This window comes from Halichoerus grypus, chromosome 12 (genome assembly GCF_964656455.1).
Source record: "Halichoerus grypus chromosome 12, mHalGry1.hap1.1, whole genome shotgun sequence".
Taxonomy (NCBI): domain Eukaryota; kingdom Metazoa; phylum Chordata; class Mammalia; order Carnivora; family Phocidae; genus Halichoerus; species Halichoerus grypus.
In genome coordinates, this window is record NC_135723.1 from 17,225,496 (window position 1) to 17,244,525 (window position 19,030).

Here is a 19,030-nt window from a genome sequence, read left to right on the forward strand (position 1 = left end):
CTTCCAGAGAGCTGCTAATCACCGAAGTGGCTAGGACCCCAGAAGTTCGAAAGCTCGTTGGAAGCTCAAAATGTTACCTAACCTGCTGTGCTCTAGAAATAATTCTAGGCACAGTTTTGAGTATTTCACAAGTATCAGTGCTAGTAATGTGGCTAAAAATACAGGTCTATAAGATCCGAATGACACGGTTTTTAGACAATCTAAGTAAATATGAAAATATCAGTGGTTTCTGAAGATACTGTAAAATAGTCCTTTCAGATCACAAATACTGCATATTTTTGTGCAACTAGAACGTAAGAAAAATGCAAATAATTGGCAGAATGAATACCCAGAAATATTTTGCTTGTAATAAAACATTTCAGGCACAATAAGGTAATATGTACTGCAGTTTACATATGGCACCTTATCATAAGGTCACTCTTCCCCTAACGTGATGCAGCTCATCTATTCTACAGCGGAAGTTAACTCTCTGTCCTTGTTTTTGCTTGGCTGATCATTTCCCTCTTGAACAGTACAAAATTTACAAGTGTATGCTGGCCACCGCTTCTTAAACTACACGGCGTGGCACCTGAGTATGTCCCCATGTCCCCGTCCCTGATTCTTTAGCTCTTTTCACTGTCCAACAAAAGGGGAACCCAGAACACCCAGTTCGGTGGTGTACCAATTTTCAATCATTCTTGTCCCCATTTGTACTTGAACCTGGTTATCTGAAGAACTGTGTAATTCACCTGATAATACCCCTCATTTTATAATGAAACCAGTACTTCCCACGCTCCAAAAGCAAAGTGGATTTCTTTCCAGGAAAGAACAGAAGTAAAGAACACTCTTCTGAAAGATGAGTGCTTGCTACCAAGTAGGTTATGGATTCTTCGTTGCACTATTTATTTAAAGTACGATAAGTTCTTTATGAGAGAAAATTCTGAAGGGGATAAATGGCCTAGTTAGGTTCTTTCAAACCCTATAATTTGTGATAATTTATAAAAATAAACAATGGTCAAATAAGTTAGAAGAAACAAGAAGTTAGGATATTATATTTTTCTTGTTCACTGTATAAGATTTAACTGATGTCTTTAGCACACAGTTTATGCTTCTTGATAAACTTGTGTATTTAAATCAGCTAGTTTTCATTCATGCCAGTAGATACATCTCATTTTGTTAATCATTTTGTATTCTTAAAATATGTCAATGTATGCCTTGAAAATTTATTTTTAAAAATCTGATTGAAAAACCAACATTTATCCAGTATCAATAATTTTATTACAACTAACTTTGACAAAGTTGATTTAATTGTGGTTCTGTGTTTACATTTAGGGAAATTTCATAGCTGTGGAATTAGAGAAAAACATAGATGTGTTTTGTTCAGTATTTTCACATCTGTAGAGGAAACCTGAATATTTTCATGATTGCTAATAGCTAATACCTAGCAGTTATATGCCAAGCATTATACCGAAAGCCCTAGGTCCAACATCTCATTAGTCTTCATTCTATCCCTGTGAATAGTGTACTATCCTTGTACTATTATTATTCCTATTTTCCACCTAAGGAAACCAAGGCGGTTAGAAAGTTAAATAATGAAATAAAAAAGAAAATCATAAATATTTTTAAGTTTTTCATTTTTCTCTCCCAATTAGCCAGGGACAAGAGTTCATTATTCATTGTTCTGCCATCTTTATTCCAGGATGGACTTCACCCTTTACATCACCCATATTTGAAGATCAATTCCTATTTCACTTGAAGTGTCTTTTTTCCCCTTTATTTTTGACAGTGACAGTATCAGTACACTGTCAAAATACGGAAATTATCATACCAAAACGTCATCCATCGTAACTGTCCAATCCAGTAATTTCCAGTAGGTTTATACAGCTCTGTAACCATCACCATAATCCAGTCTTAGGGCAATTCCGTCACCCCCCACCACCAAAAGTTCCCTCATGCTTGTTTGTAGTCATTCTCTGCTCCTGTCCCGAGCCCCAGACAACCACCGATCTGTCAGTATAGATTTACCATTTCTGGATATTACATACACATGCAATTATGCAGTATGTAATCTTTTGTATCTGGCTTCTCTCACTTAGCATGTTTTTGAGATTCATCCAGGTTGTGGCATGTATCAGGAGTTGGCTCCTTTTTATTATTGAGTAGTATTCCATTGTAGGGATCTGCCACATTTGTTGATCCATTCACAAGTTGATGACCATTGGAATTGTCTCCAGTATTTACCTGTGATGAGTAATGCTGCTCTGAAATTCACATACAAGCCTCCTTGAGGACATACGTTGTCGTTTTTCATGAACAGATACCCGGAAGTGTAATTGCTGCAGCTGTATGGTGTGTGTGCGTGTTTAATTTCTCAGGAAACAGTCGAGCAGTTCTCCAAAGTGTCTGGACCACTTTACATCCGCCGTCAGCAATGTATGAGAGTTCCAGTTTCTCCACATCTTTACCAGACCTGGGTATTGTCTTTTTGATGATCGCCATCCTAGGGGATCTGTGGTGGTATTCCACCATGGTTTTAATTTGCAGTCTTCTAATGACTATTGATGGTGAGCATTTTTTTTAGGTGCCTACTAGCTATTTGTGTATCTTCTTTGGTTAAAATGTTCAAATCTTAGGCCCATTTCTCTTTTTATATATTTGTCTCTTCTTAGGGAATTGTAAGAATTCTTTAATTGTGTGTGTGTGTGTGTGTGTGTGTGTGTGTGTGTGTGTGTGTGTGTGTGTAGGGGTAGCCAGTTGTCCCAACATCATTTGTTGAAAAAAAAAATCTCTCTCACCATTGAACTGCATCTGTACTTCTGTCAAAAATCTGTTGTCTTTATATTCGTGAGTCTGTTTCTGGACTCTACTCTGTTCCATTGATCGATACACTATTCCTGTATCAGTACCTCATGGTTCTGGTTACCTTACCCATATAATAAGTTTTGAAAGCAGAATATAATTCTAACAATTTGTTCTCTTTGAAAATTATTTTTGCGTTTTGGGTTCCTTTGCATTTCCATATAAATTGTAGAATCGGGGCGCCTGGGTGCCTCAGTCGTTAAGCGTCTGCCTTCGGCTCAGGTCATGATCCCAGGGTCCTAGGATCGAGCCCCGCATCGGGCTCCCTGCTCCACGGGAAGCCTGCTTCTCCCTCTGCCACTCCCCCTGCTTGTGTTCCCTCTCTCGCTGTCTCTCTCTCTCTGTGTCAAATAAATAAAATCTTAAAAAAAAAAAAAGAATCAGCTTGTTTACACACACACACACACACACACACACACACACGTGCTAGAATGTGATAGGGATTACATTGAATATATAAAGTTGAGAGAACTGACATTTTAATATTGAGTCTTCAGTGGTTTCGGTCCTTCGAGGCATACAATGAACGTGGACTACCTCTCCATTTATTTGGATATTTAAAACATTTTTTTCTCAGCAATGTTTTGTAGTTTTCAGTGTACAAATCTTGCACTCCTTTTGTAAAATTTATTTCTAAGTATTTTATTCATTTTGATACAATTGTGAATGGAATTTTTTTTTTTAATTTCACTTTCTAATTGGTGCTAGTATATAGAAATACATACAGTGATTGCAACTCTGGTGATAACATGATTTTCCAGTTTGTGAATTATCAAACTAGTAATGTCACAGTGACCTGGCCCATGAAATACGGACAGGGTGCTATAGATTGTGAAAAATAATTGCAGTATTGTCTTAATGGTCTTACTGGAATGCATGATTGAGATAGTTCTGGGTTATTGTTATCTTTGGGCAGTGAACACCTATTTTAAAGTGCTAATACTAATTGTGCAACATGTGTATGTATTAAATATCACACATTATTACTGTATTATTTTGGCATAAAGGTATTTAGAGCTCTCGGAATTTTGTTCATTTAGAAAAAGTCAGATCCTGGATTCTGGATCAGATGATATTTTATTGTTTGCAGGCACTGAGTAACTTACCAGTTACTGAGTGACATTTTAGCATTTTATGTTATTCTTACTTAAAATGCTTTGAATTTATATCTGATTAGATGTGTTAATTGGATTAGAGTTCAATCTCAATCAGTAAAAACATGAATTACAGGCTATTTTAGAGAAGAAAAGCATATTAGGTGCGCAATACATTTGATAGATCAAGAATTTAGGAATAAGAACGCACACTTTCTGTTTCCATATGTATTCATTGTGGATTCCTAAACTGAATTAATAATTAAACAAAACATTTTGACTTAGGCTGAGCAATTGTGAACCATTCAGTGTAGAGTTCCTGAATTGTACAAATTTAAACAGGAGTCCATCATGAATTTAAAATATGGCATAAAATTGGGGTGCCTGGGTGGCTCAGTTAAGCGTCTGACTCTTGATTTCGGCTCAGGTCATGATCTCAGGGTCGTGAGATCGAGCTATGCTGTCTAAAAAATAAAATATGGCACAAAAGAATAAACATGAAAGCTTATCTCATGCCTTGTGATTTTATGAAAATACACTCTTATTTTTTTTTTAGCAGTTAACAGGACAACAAATAAGACCTATTCCTGGTGGTAGAAAATTGCTATTTGCCTTATTTTTTTAGTTTTTTCTGAGGCTGCCCTAATTTACCTTTGTTTCTTCCAATGTACATTATTCTGACAAATTCTTGGTCCTTGTGAATGACCTCCATTAAAGGCATAAACTCCCACTTTGGTAGCTCTATGCCTCACAGCTGGAACATTTGGGGGCTTGCTGCGTACCAGGAGCTGAGCTGCACAAGTGACACGTTAGCATGCTGAATCCTTCCAGTAAGCCTGCGAGGTGAAGATCACCATTATCCCTCCCTTAGTTAGAAGTAGTTGTGCAACACATCACAGCTAGGAAGTGGGAGAGCTAAGATGCATCCATTTTCTTAACCACAACTCTTTCCCTCTTTCCTAGAAAGTCCTTTCCTGAAATGTTGCAAAGTGACTTCATACCCCCACTTAACCGAATCTAACCTCTTGGGTTAGAGGTTAGACGGGAAGACGTGTAATCCCAACATCAAACCCTGTGCACAGTTTTTATGCCCTTGTCTACCACAGTGGTTCTGTGCTAGCGGTGGTATTACCCATATCCCTGAAAATGCAAGGGAGTAAGGAGAAATTGTCTGGGGGCCCATCAGCGTTTGGTACCCCAGGAGTCAGAGACAGTGAATGTTACGCTGTGGACCGGGCACACAGGAAAGCCCTTCATGATGAAGAGCTCTCCCACCCAAAATACCAACATTGCTCCCTTTCAGAAACTGTGAGCTCCTAATCCACAAAACGCAAATAAGGAATTTCTTCCACCAGAAATTGAAAGTCTAGTTGGACTAGAGTTAGGATGCCTACACCATTTGCAAAATTCCATTTCCAGTTCATCCCAACAGGAATTCTTGTTGCATTCATTGCTCCCGGTTCTTCTTCTTCTTCCTTTTTTTTTTTTTTTTTTTGCCAAGTTTAATTACAAATGAACTGTTCACTTAATCTCACTTTTTTTTTTTACCAAGTCTGTGGCAGTTGCTCTTTTCAGGACTAGGAAATAGGAAGGAGGGAGGTCACATTAAAAAACAGTTTGTTCTGTTCCTGGCAGGAGCTATCTACCGTTCAAAAAGATTCACAGAGTACAGATGTCCCTGGACTAAACTGTTTGCATGCGCTGGTCCAAGGGTTTGATAAATGTGTCTCTCTCAGAAGTCACACTGATCGCCTTGTTCATTAGAGCCTTTATTCAACTGAGGCAAGTGGGCTGAAATTCATCACACCCCACAGAGAGGTATTATTAGTTTGGGTAATTCGTTTGTTGAAAATAAAGCATTGACTGGAATGTTGACTTACCTTCATGATAAAAATCATTAATTCAGATTCATTCCTCGCCTCTAGACAATATAGAGTTGAGATATATTTTAAAGATTTCAGTCTGATTAATATGAACAGGTTACATGGGCCAAAATGGTTGAGAGTTCCAGTAATAATTGTAGCTGACATTTATGGCCATTCAGTGGCTGTCACCATGAGCTTGTCATGTCAGTGCTATCATTATCCCTCTTTTATACCTAATGGTCATGAGGATGGTGAGAAAAGTCTTCTAGTTCTTGACTGCTGCTAAGTTCAGACTCTTATCTTTCCCCAAAGAAAAGCAAGTAACCTCATTACCAACGGGAAGTTAAAGATCATGGTGTGAACACGGGTGACGCCAGTCTTTTTAAAGTTATATATACATAAATACTGTAATACCCTTTCACATATTTTATTCTAATCAAAGACACATCACATTGAAATGCCTGATTTGTATTATTTAGGCAATTTTCAAGGATCAAACCAAGACAAATGTACTATCTTATAGAAGAATAAGGTAGTATAACAATTACTACTACACTCTTCCTTGTATCATATACTGCCACTGACAGTGTTTGTAAAACACAAAGTGATTGACAGTGATCCCAAAGTCCATCCAATTATCTGAGAAGAAAGGGAAGCTATGTCATCTTAGCTTATGTTAATTACATTACAATGTATTCCCAACACACCTTGCTCCAAAATAGTATTGAATGCAGCATTTTAATTAAATTACTTACGAAAATAATTTAGAACTGTGAATGCAATTAAAAATAACCCACGCCTTGACCAGAACAGAGTATTAAAAAGCAAAAAAACAAAAATCACCAAATGTTCTACGCCAAGAGACACAATCCTTGGGATTCATAAAGGAATCTTACAAAAGAAAGTGTCTTATCATTCTTCCTACGTTTTGTACAATTGAACCACATTTTTAAAAACAAATGTTCTAGGGTAACAAACATAGCCATTGTGCTTTTGTGTTTGTGGTAACATGCATGAACAATCTAAGGAATTCTTAAAAGACTCGAATTGAAAACGTTAGGTAAAACAAGTGTAACTCCACACCTCTCCCTGCCTTTCAAATTTGTTCTTAAAAACACAAGTTTTAAAAATAATACTGGAATTAAGAACCATTTAAAAAATCAGTTTTTTTCTGTGTCGTCAGTTGTTAAAGCCACATTCTTGCAAATCACAGGTGCTGTTATTCTGCTAATTATGAATGCTCCTTTGGTATCAGGATACAAATAATCCATACATATCTAAACATGCCCTTAGGCATCCAATTCCTGTGTTGGATTATGTGAAAAGTGCCCAGTGCTGACGCTCAAAACCTGTAGAAGTATTGGCCATGTTAATGCAAATATTTGTTTATGTATGCATACAGAAGAAGGAAATATATGCCTCAAAGGTTTTGATGAAGTTTAGATAGTATAGAATGTTGTGATATAGGCTTACATCATTCTTATTTTGTGAACCTGGGTAAGTAGCTATGTCCTGATCTTCAGACTCAGCATCCCGAATGTTGGCAATAGTGTGTGGAAAACTACCACTCCATCCAGCTCATCACAAACAGGATCATCAGCTCAACTCCAGCAGCTCTCTTTAGAATAATTTTCACAGCCAGAATTATGTTTTTAAAAACAAGGGTCTTGGGGCGCCTGGGTGGCTCAGTCGTTAAGCGTCTGCCTTCGGCTCAGGCCATGATCTCAGGATCCTGGGATCGAGCCCCACATCGGGCTCCCTGCTCAGCGGGAAGCCTGCTTCTCCCTCTCCTACTCCCCCTGCTTGTGTTCCCTCTATCGCTGTGTCTCTCTCTGTCAAATAAATAAAACCTTTAAAAAAAAAAAAACAAAAAACAAGGATCTTGTACGCCCTGCAGTCATCTGAGAATATCTGCAAAAGTCTGATTTCAGTCTTAAAACATGTAAATAAAGCTATGACGTGCTTCGGTTTCAAGCATGAGGGAAAACCTTCATGGGGCAACATAATGGAAATAAGGTAGCGTTCTTTATTTTTAACTAAATATATTATGTATTCCCAACTCAACTTACCATGTGGTTCTCTTACAAGATCCTGAATATTTGTCTTAAGTTAGGTTTAACTGAATGATCTGCCTTAAACCATTATGGGGAGCTGGTAGAAATGAAAATGCTTTTAAAAGTACTTTCTGAGACAGTTTACATTTAAAATCTGAAAATGGGGCTGTTCCCTGTGCTGGTAGGTAGATTGGTGGCAGGCATCATTTTCCTCAGGGTGAGTAAGACCCTTTGCAGACAATAGAAATTGCACAGATGACAAAGCCTGTCATTTCCTCTCACCTACAGCCTGAGGTAAATACTGCTTCAGCGTCTGCATCTGCGTCTTCGTCTTCGAGTCTCTCATCTTGACAGGGGCTCAAAGACAACCCTCTGGGCACAGAAGAAAGGGTTTTTTTGTTTGTTTGAAATGTGAGCTTTTATCTACCCCTTTTTGATCGGTATCTGCTCATCCTAAAACCATCTTTTCCTCATCACTGCCCCCTAACTTGGGCTCTTTGTCACTTTTTCAATCGATTCTTTTTAGTGGGCTGCCTACATCCTTAAAGATATGTCTTATTTTAGTAAATTTATGGGTGAGGAGCTCTGTACCTTCAATGAATAATAACTATAGTAATACATTTGTACACATTTATTTATAGTTGCGTACAGCATTTATATACTTTCCGAAACACCTTCAAGTAGACTTCTTCATTTTATTCTAACAACTGTCTTGTGGGTTTGGTAAGGCCAGCATTTTCACCCCACAAGGAATATATGAAAGGCACAGCACCAACAAATCCAAAGGCTTGTATGACCTCACCCTGTTAAATACGATGGTTTGAGCCAGTGGATTCCCAGCCCAAGACTCCTTCCACTGCTTTGCATATCATAGCTGGGGGTGGGGAGATTGGATGCAGTTAATAGGTTTGGGTTGTGATGGTGACTGTATCCTTTCCCAGTATCACGCAAGAGCTGTATTTCTGTAAGATTTGCTTTTATTTTTCTAAAATGGGAAAACTTCATCATCTAAATGACATTTGTTAAGTGCCTTTTTGCATCATTAACTCTTATTTTCTCAAAGATTTATTTATTTATTTTAGAGAAAGTGAGAGTGCAGGGGTGGTGGGGAGAGGGGCAGAGGGAGAGGGAGAATCCTCAAGCAGACTCACCGCTGAGAGGGAGCCATATGCGGGGTTCGATTTCACGACCCTGAGATCATGACCTGAGCTGAAATCAAGAGTTGATGTTTAATTGACTGAGCCACCCAGGTGCCCCTTTTAACTTTAACTCTTGATGAGATTTCAGTATATTAAGGAATTTGTCCTAGAAGATTCTAGGAAGATCTGGATGTCAGAAAAATAATACAGTGAGTGATATCCTACACACTTTGGAAGTATACCAATGGAACAAGATTGGTGTGATGTCCAGATTTCCATCCAGTTTCTCCAAAGTCCCTGGTCCTAGCCCATGGGAGGTAATAGGTTTGTGTTAAGATGAAGGTATTCGTTTTATGTATGTATGTTTGTATGTATGTAGGCTCTGTGCCTGGCGTGGAGCCCCATGTGGGGCTTGAACTCACAACCCTGAGATCAAGACCTGAGCTGAGATCGAGAGTCAGATGCCTAACCGACTGAGCCAGCCAGGTGCCCCAAGATGAAGGTCTTTATTGAAACTTGAATGGGTTCCACGTGAGGCCCTAGCCAAGTTTCTTAATCTCCCTTTCAGTTTCCTCACCTGAAAAATGCAGAGTGTCGTGAGCACTAAGAATAATGTAAGTCAAAGTGCCTGAATATAGCAGGTGCTTAATCGGTAATTGCTATTATTTTTGTGTTCTGGGAAATTAAGGTACTGAGGGAGAGTACATTAAATTGATCATTTTTTCTGAAATATATAATTCTAACATCAAAGTGTGTGTTTCTCAAACACAATGTCATAGATCTAAGTTGTACAACACTCTTCCCCCCCAATCCTTGTAAGGATGGTGCAATCACTTGATAGGACCTCTTTTTATTTTCCTGCATTATCTTTTATTATTCTGTTAAATTGTATCATATGTTGCATTGCTAAACACGTTAATACTATTATACTTAGTATCATACTTTGGGGATAAAAATCGAGGATATAAATGGTCTTGTTGCACATGAATTATTACATTCCCTATTATTTGCTTCCAAATGATTTTAAACAATTTTATGAAATTGAATTTAAAATAAAACAACAACAGGGACATGTGGGTGGCACAGTCGGTTAGGCATCTGACTCTTGGTTTCAGCTCAGGTTGTGATCTCATGGTCATGAGATCGAGCCCCATGTCAGGCTCCGTGCTCAGCATGGAGTCGGCTTGAGATTCTCTCTCCCTCTGCCCCTCCCCCTGCTCTCTCTCTCTCAAATAAATAAATAAATCTTAAAAAATAAAATAAAGTAAAATAACAAAAAAATAAAATAACAAGAATGAAAACTGTAGACCCTACATGTTTTATTTTTGCCTAAAAAATACTTTAAGGTATGTAGCATATTATACTTCTATTAGGTTGCAGTAGTTGCTAACTGTGCAAATGAAACCACGTAGCTCTGAAGAAATGCAGCATGGGCCTTCCTGGGGTTCCCACCTCAGGTCCTGACTGTGGAGGCTACTCCCTTCACACAGAGACTACTCCTTCAAGAAATGTAAAAGAGGGAGTTTAGCCTGGGTTACAGGGCAGAAACTGTGGCAGGTGGGGAAGGAACAGTTTCCCGAGAATACATTGATTTTTGTTGTCCTAGGCCCAGGGATTTAATCTTCCTCTGTAGCTGAGGAAAGATGTTTTTTTGGTGCTATCTTTGTGCTTAATGTGTTGTTTTGTTTTTTAAGATTTTATTTACTTATTTAGAGCGAGAGAGAGCTCGGACCGGGGGAAGGAGGAGCAGAGGGAGAAGCAGACTCCCCGCTGAGCAGGGAGCCCGACACGGGGCTCGATCCCAGGACCCCGGGATCCTGACCTGAGCCGAAGGCAGACGCTTAACCGACTGAGCCACCCAGGCGCCCCTTAATGTGTTTTTAAACTTACTGTTATTTAGCAGGGTGTCCTCCTTGTTCCTTGTGCTATACAGTCCTCCTCCCCTTGGCACACACGCCACGGTTCCAGAGGCCCATGAGTTCTCTGTGCTGATGGTCCATTTGTTCATCGAGCGAATATTTATTAAACATCTAATATGTGCCAGACATAGTCAAGAAATTACAATAAAACAGAGTGATGAAAACACCAAAGTACCAGACCTTGTGCCTCTCAAAGAGAGTCACCATGGGAAGCTTTGCGGTTTTATCAGTGGTTTTCCCAGTGTGACCTCTCTTTGGGAACTGTATTCCTGGGCCAGTGCATGTGTGGCTGTGTATATAATTTCAGTTTTTTATATATGTAATATATGCATTCTGTTACGTCTATAAAAATGTAATTTCTATTATATGGAAAATAGGTAATTTCTGGGATATATGTATATGTTTAATTTTATAGAATTAATTTCTTTACTAATACTGTGGTGGAAATAACTGAGACTTTGGAACAAAACAAGCAAGTTCAAATATATGACCTTTCAGGAAGTTATGAACTCTTCCAAGGCTCAGTTTTGTCACCTGTAAGACCGGATTAACAATGGAAAATCATATGGTCGTGAGGATTTATTTGTTTATTTAATTCATCCAAAATGGTACCCGTGAATTGAATACCTATCTTACTTAACAAAAATCTATCTGGGCATTTTAAAAAATTAAGCCTCATTCATACTGCTTTTTAATCAGAAATACCTTCTAAATCACATAGGATTTGTATGCATTTACACAGAAGCATGCAGCGATGAGCGAAAGTATATCAAAGTATTCAGCCTGTGTGGTTTTTTGTTTCTGCCTTTAGGTTTTTCCATTTCAAAATACTATACATTTCCAAAGACAATCACTAAAGGGCCGAATGTCCGAGAGTTCTTTAGGCAAGCACCTAGTCTTTGCCGCACCGATACATATTTCCTGTAGTGTAGGGTCAGATGACTGTGGTGCGTTCTATTTCTGGGCCATCTTTTGAAGATCACCAGAACGCAGAGGCCCCTCTCACCTCAGGGCACATACTCATGGGACACGCTGTCCCTGGGCTTTGGAGTAGGACCATGAGCTGCCTTACTTCCGAGTTTCAGTGCCAAGGCCAAGGTATCACTGTCTGGTCTAGGGCATGACAGGAGAGAAGAGAAGGAAAAGAAAAATGAGAAAAGACACCAACTTTTTTTTTTTCATTGACTTACATTTTTAAAAATTTAAATTCGGGCGCCTGGGTGGCTCAGTTGGTTAAGCGACTGCCTTCGGCTCAGGTCATGGTCCTGGAGTCCTGGGATCGAGTTCCGCATTGGGCTCCCTGCTCGGTGGGGAGTCTGCTTCTCCCTCTGACCCTCCCCCCTCTCATGTGCTCTCTCTCATTCTCTCTCTCTCAAATAAATAAATAAAATCTTTTAAAAAAAATAAATAAAAATAAATAAAAAATAAAAATTTAAATTCCACGGTAGTTAACATACAGTGTTATCTTAGTTTCAGGTGTACAATATAGTGAATCACAGTTCCATGTATTACTCAGTACTCATCAAGAGAAGTTTAATAATTCAGTTTAATTAATTCTAAGTTTAATTAATCCCCTTCACCTATTTCCCCCATCGCCCCACCCACCTCCCCTCTGGTGACCATGTGTTTGTTCTCTATAGTTAAGAGTCGGTTTTTGGATTTATCTTTCTCTCTCTCTCTTTTTTTCCCCTTTGCTCGTTTGTTTCATTTCTTAAATTCCACTTGTGAGTGAAATCATATGGTATTTGTCTCTCTCTAACTTATTTTGCTTAGTATTATAGTCTCTAGCTCCAACCATGTTGTTGCAAATGGCAAGATTTCATTCTTTTTCATGGGTGAATAATATTCCATTGCAAATATGTACTACATCTTCTTTATCCATTCCTCAATCGATGGACACTGGGGCTGCTTCCATATCTTGGCTGTTGTACATAATGCTGCTATAAACATAGGGACACATGTGTCCCTTTGAATTAATGTTTTTGTATTCTTTGGGTGAATACCCAGTAATGGGATTACTGGATAGTTCTATATTTAACTTCTTGAGGAACCTCCATACTGTTTTCCACAGTGGTTGCACCAGTTTGCATTCCCACCAACAATGCAAGAGGGTTCCCCTTTCTCCACATCCTTTCCAATACCTGTTGTTTCTTGTGTTGTTGATTTTAGCCATTCTGACAGGTGTGAGGTGAAATCTCATCATAGTTTTGATTTGCATTTCCCTGATGGTTAAGTGGTGATGATGAACATCTTTTCATGTGTCTCTTGGCCATCTGTATGTCTTCTTTGGAGAAATGTCTGTTCATGTCTTCTGCTCATTTTTTAATAGGATTATTTGGTTTTTGGGTGTTGAGTCGTATAAGTTCTTTACATATTTTGCATACTAACCCTTTAGTGGACATGTCATTTGCAGATATTTTCTCTCATTCCATAGGTTGCCTTTTAGTTTTGTTGATTGTTTCCTTAACTATGTAGAAGCTTTTTATTTTGATGTAGTCCCAATAGTTTTATTTTTGCTTTTGTTTTCCTTGCCTCAGGAGTGAGATCTAGAAAGCTGTTGCTATGACCAGTGTCAGAGAAATTACTGCCTGTGCTCTCTTGTAGGATTTTTATGGTTTCATGTCCTTAATCTGTGTTGAGTTTATTTTTGTGTATGGTGAAAGAAAGTGGTCCAGTTTCATTCTTTTACATGTAGCTGTCCAGTTTTCCCAACACAGTTGTTGAAGAGACTGTCTTTTTCCCATTGCATATTCTTTCCTCCTTTGTCAAAGATTAATTGACCATATCATTGTGGGTTTATTTCTGGGTTTTCTATTGTGTTCAATTGATCTGTGTGTCTATTTTTGACCAGTACCATACTGTTTTGATTACTACAGCTTACAATATAACTTACTAAGTACAGTTACAATATAACTCAAAGTCTAGAATTGTGAGAGCTGCAGTTTTTTCTTTTTCAAGATTGTCTTGGCTGTTCAGGGTCCTTTCTGGTTCCATACAAGCTTTAGGATTGTTTTTTCTAGTTCTGTGAAAAATGCTGTTCATATTTTGATAGAGATTGCATTAAATGTGTAGACTGCTTTGAGTAATATAGACATTTTAACAATATTTGTTTTTCCAATCCATGAGCATAGAATGTCTTTCCATTTCTTTGTGTCATCTTCAACTTCTTTCATCAGTGTTTTATAGTTTTCATAGTACAGATCTCTCACCACGTTGGTCAAGTTTATTCCTAGGTATTTTATTGTTTTTGGTGCAATTGTAAATGGGATTGGTTTTTAAAATTTCTCTTTCTGCTGCTTCATTATTAGTGTATAGAAATGCAATAGATGTCTATATATTGATTTTGTATCCTGCAACCTTACTGAATTCATTTATCAGTTCTAGTAGTTTTTTGGTGGAGTCCTGAGGGTTTCTATATATAGTATCATGTCACCGGCACATAGTGAAAGTTTTACTTCTTCCTTACTGCTTTGGAGATGAGACCAATTTTAAATAAAAATATTTTATTGGAAAGATAAGTCTGGTCAAACCTTATTAAACCTAATTTAAAAATCCCCCATAATTCTGACACCTTAATAGAACTTAGCATATTGCATGTGATTTTTCTCTTGTATGCTTTTTAGAGTTGCAATAATAGTGCACATATCATTTTGTGCTCCACTATTTTCATTTAAAGTATTGCTTATAAATATTTTCCTCATTTCCCAGTCTCATTATTTTAAACTCTTGCATGATAGTTTCATGTTGTGTTATACCATAAGGTGTTAAATTATTAACATAAAGGTCCTCTAATTTTAGCAAGTAGAATGAAGCAGGAAGTGAAGTGATTTGATTTTTACCACCTCTTCCTGTCTCAAAGAAACTCTTGGTAGATGAAAACAGCTCAAATAAAACAACAAACAACAACAACAACAACAACAACAATAAGAAACCAACAGTCCTGGACAATGAACCAACTGAATAATCAAAACATTAAGGGGCAAAAACACATTTATCATTAAGTACAGGTTTTGGATGAAAACCCAGTAAGTTTTTCAAGCTAGGGAAGAACACTAGGAAAGCACTTTCTTATATCAAATTAGTCAATTCAAGAAAATTTTATTATAACAATAATTCTGCCTCTCTTCTCCTCTCCCCAGCTAAGAAAAAAAAAATTAAGATTAGATCCATTTAAGTATGAACCATTACTAAACCAAAATCACTTAAATCCAGAAGTAACCTCATTATTCTTTTTTTTTTTTTTTTTAAAGATTTTATTTATTTATTTGAGAGAGAGAGAATGAGAGACAGAGAGCATGAGAGGGAGGAGGGTCAGAGGGAGAAGCAGACTCCCTGCCGAGCAGGGAGCCCGATGCGGGACTCGATCCCGGGACTCCAGGATCATGACCTGAGCCGAAGGCAGTTGCTTAACCAACTGAGCCACCCAGGCGCCCAAACCTCATTATTCTAACGGTATGTTTTAATACACCAGCATATCCATTACAGTAGAAATAGATTCTTTTAGGCTCTCCCCTAATAAATGGGGGAGGGGTGCTTGGGGAAAGAATACAGTTGCAGGTCCACATAACACATGTGTAAATAAGATATGTTCTGTATTCCTGTCTTGACAAAGATACCTTCATAAAGATCTTGACATCCACATTTGAACTTAGAGTTCTCGTAGTTCTGTGTCAGAATGTGGTGGCGAGAGGGCGCCTGGGTGGCTCAGTTGGTTAAGCGACTGCCTTCGGCTCAGGTCATGATCCTGGAGTCCCAGGATCGAGTCCCGCATCGGGCTCCCTGCTCGGCAGGGAGTCTGCTTCTCCCTCTGACTCTCCCCCCTCTCATGCTCTCTGTCTCTCATTCTCTCTCTCTCAAGTAAATAAATAAAATCTTAAAAAAAAAAAAAAAAAAAAAAAAGAATGTGGTGGCGAGAACAGCCCCAGACCCCAGCCCATGGCCCATCCTTGGCTTAGTCATAAACCTTCAAGGGCCTCAAGCAGACTTAGGTGAACACCCCAATCCATGTGGCCATGTTCTGTCCACACCACGCATCAGCCACTTATCAGACTTCCAGTTTTGTTGTTGTTGTTGTTACTGTTTTCCAGCTTTATGAAGATTGGCCTATAACATCATGTCTGTTTAAGGTGTACAATGAGCTGTTTTGCTACATGTTATCTATCGTGACATGATCACCACAATAAGGTCATCATTGAGATGTAATTGACATGTAACATACTAGTTTCAGGTGTACAATATAATGATTCAATATTTGCATATATTGTGAAATTGTCACCACAATAAGTCTAGTTAACATCCATCACCACACATAGTTACAATTTGTTTTTTCTTGTGGTGCGAACTTTTAAGGTATATACTCTTCAGGCCTGCAGTTCTGCCCACCAGCAGAGCAGTTCTCTGTTAGGAGCATGAGGAGGAGACCCTTGCAGGCCCTGAAGAGATTCAGAGATCCTGGATCCCCAGATGTGGTCCAAGAGAAGGAGGGGGTGACATGGGCTCTGATGGGCCAGAGCAGGGCCTTCTAAAGCATGAGGCCCAGGGCCGGGTGGTACTGAATAACCTTATGTCCTATAGATATCTGGCATTTAAAAATATTAGAACACCTTAAAGTAAAATTTAAATCAAGGCCTAAAAGAAAATATAAATGACATACAATGTGTCTATTAACCTAACACCTTTTTTTCTTCCTGAAAAAATTCAACTGAAACACCAAATCAGAAAGCCTTTGGATCAACCGTTCATTTAGATCTCAGAGTATCATTTCTGAAGACATTTCCTTTCATTTCTCCTCAGTGAATACATCTTGATTGTACCTGTCATCTGTTCCCTCTTAAGCCAGCAATGAAGGGCACATATCAAGAGTGTTTCTCAGTATCTCCATTTTCCAGAACAACAGTTTGCTGTCCCTAATGACCCCATGTGCAATGGCTGATTGCACATTGACCTTAGCTAGTCTCACATCCATTCACCAGAACCTATGTAAATTCTTATAGATAGAGACTGAACAGATGGAGAAGTTGGCTCCAAGGAACACACTTATTATGACTGAAAATGTTCCTCCTCTTTCCAAGTTGGTTCCCCAACCATGGGGGTGGGTTGAGCCAAGCAGAAGGTCCTAATGACTCACAAGCTTCCAGAGAAGAAATCCACAGATGGCAACCACTAAGGTCACATTTTCCTCCAATTGCTGGAGCGTTATATTCTTTAGATAGGTGTAGGGGGACTGTGTTGCTAAGCACCAGGCGAAGACTGGGTGGCACATCTCTTCCGACGCGTGCCCAAGTGGCACCAGGCAGGCACACAGAACTCTGTGGTTATGTGGCAGATGGTGAGGGATGGCACGAGAGCCACTGGTGCTTTGCATCTGTGGAGACTGTCTAGTGCTCACTGGGTAGGCGATGCATGAAACGGCACATCCCCTTATTAGTTCTGTATCATCCGTGACAGCACATCCTATCATTATCCAGGGTGGTAACAGTCACCCGCTATGAGGCTGCAAGAGGTGTGGCCCAGCTGAGGCTGTGGCTGGCATTCAGGAAGAGGAAGGAGCAGCTCTATGTGGTCACAGTGGACGGCAGACCCTGGGCTTGGCTGTAGGAGCTAAGTGAGGCTCTGGGGTGTGGGAGAGTTAACCTCGTCAGAGTTAACCTCGGACAAGTCACACTGTTGTCTCATGTGTTTTCCACACTTGCTTCTTTACCCAGACCACATCCGCATCTTATGCCAATTACCCTTTGATCCATTTGGTCCTCACCCATCCAGAAAATAGTCATGATTTGTGCGGTCAGATGTGAATTCAGAGTTCTGAAATGCACTTAAAAACAACTGTATCAGTGATGAATTGATAGCTTATAATGAGAAACACTTATCATCTCCCAGTTCCTGTGGGTTGAGAAACCAGGGGCAGATGAGTTGGGTCCTCTGGCTCAGGACCTCTCACAAGGCCTGGACTGGAGTCACCTCACAGCTCGACTGGGGGCACCCTGCTTCCACGCGCACTCAGATGGCTGAGGCACGACTCAGCTCTTCATGAGCTGTTGGCCAGGAGCCTCCCTCACTGTGGCCTCTAATAGGGCAGCTCACAACATGGCAGCTGGCTCCCCTCCCAGCGAGCAAGGGGAAGCACAAGATGGCAAGATAGAAGGAGCCTCAATCTTTTTGTAACCTAATATCAGGGGAGACATCCCACTACTTTTGCCATATTATGTTCGTTAGAGATGTGTCTCTAGTTCTCATCTACACTAGGGGAGGGGACGACACAGGACATGCACACCAGGAAGAGAGGCTCACTGGGCACCATTTTAGAAGCCGCCCACCCTTACAACTATGCTTTTTGACCATAATGGATTATATACCTTTTCAAATAGAAGGGCTTTAAGAACTGCTCAATTCACCACAGCCCCATCAGGACCCTGATGCATGTTGCCCAGTCGTAGAATATTAAGACAAAGATAACACTGGTACCAGGCACTCTTGTAGCCAACAACTTCGTTATCCTACTGCTAGTGTTTCATTCTTTCTTACCTAGAGTGCGACCACCTGTCCCCTATGTTCTGCCACAGGGGTCAGAGAAATGCTCTTGGTTATCACTGGAATCATAAAATGACATAGTTAAACATGAGTATTCGTTCTCTCCCAACCTGACTCCTTCATTCCTCGGTGTGGAAACTCAGAGACACACACAGCTCGGTCTCGGCAAAGCTGGGCCCCTGTTTGGTTCAGGGGAACAGAGCATTGGTGTTGGGGCAGGTTCATCACGCTGCCTCCCCTGGCAGGCCTGAGGCCTGGTTGGAAAATTGGGACGGCAAATAAAAGGAGAGAAGGAAAAAGGGAAAGAGGAAAAGAGTGGGAGAATCCTGAGGAAGAGAGGCAGGACTTCGGAGGGGGAAAAGAAAGGCGGGGTGCATATTCACTGCTGGTACCACTGGGGGGCTCCGTGACTTTCTGATGTCCCCGCTTCCATGCAGCGAAATTTGGAAGCATCCATCAACACAAACTTTTAGTGTGCTGTCACTGAAACGCCACAGACAGCAGTGGCTAAGACCTAGGACTCTGGAGCCAGAGTGCCCTGGCTTGCATCCCAGCTCGGCCCCTAGCTGTGTGCCCTCTGCAGGTTACTTA

General features: G+C 39.8%; 1 long non-coding RNA gene across 1 annotated transcript; it reads right to left on the reverse strand.

Annotated features, from left to right (window-relative positions):
- Positions 1-14,991: 14,991 nt before the first annotated feature.
- Positions 14,992-15,479, reverse strand: LOC144379721 (uncharacterized). Its single transcript, XR_013443074.1, has 2 exons — positions 15,347-15,479; positions 14,992-15,128 (listed from the first exon to the last, which is right to left on the reverse strand). It is a non-coding gene; the product is annotated as an uncharacterized LOC144379721 (long non-coding RNA).
- Positions 15,480-19,030: the final 3,551 nt, after the last annotated feature.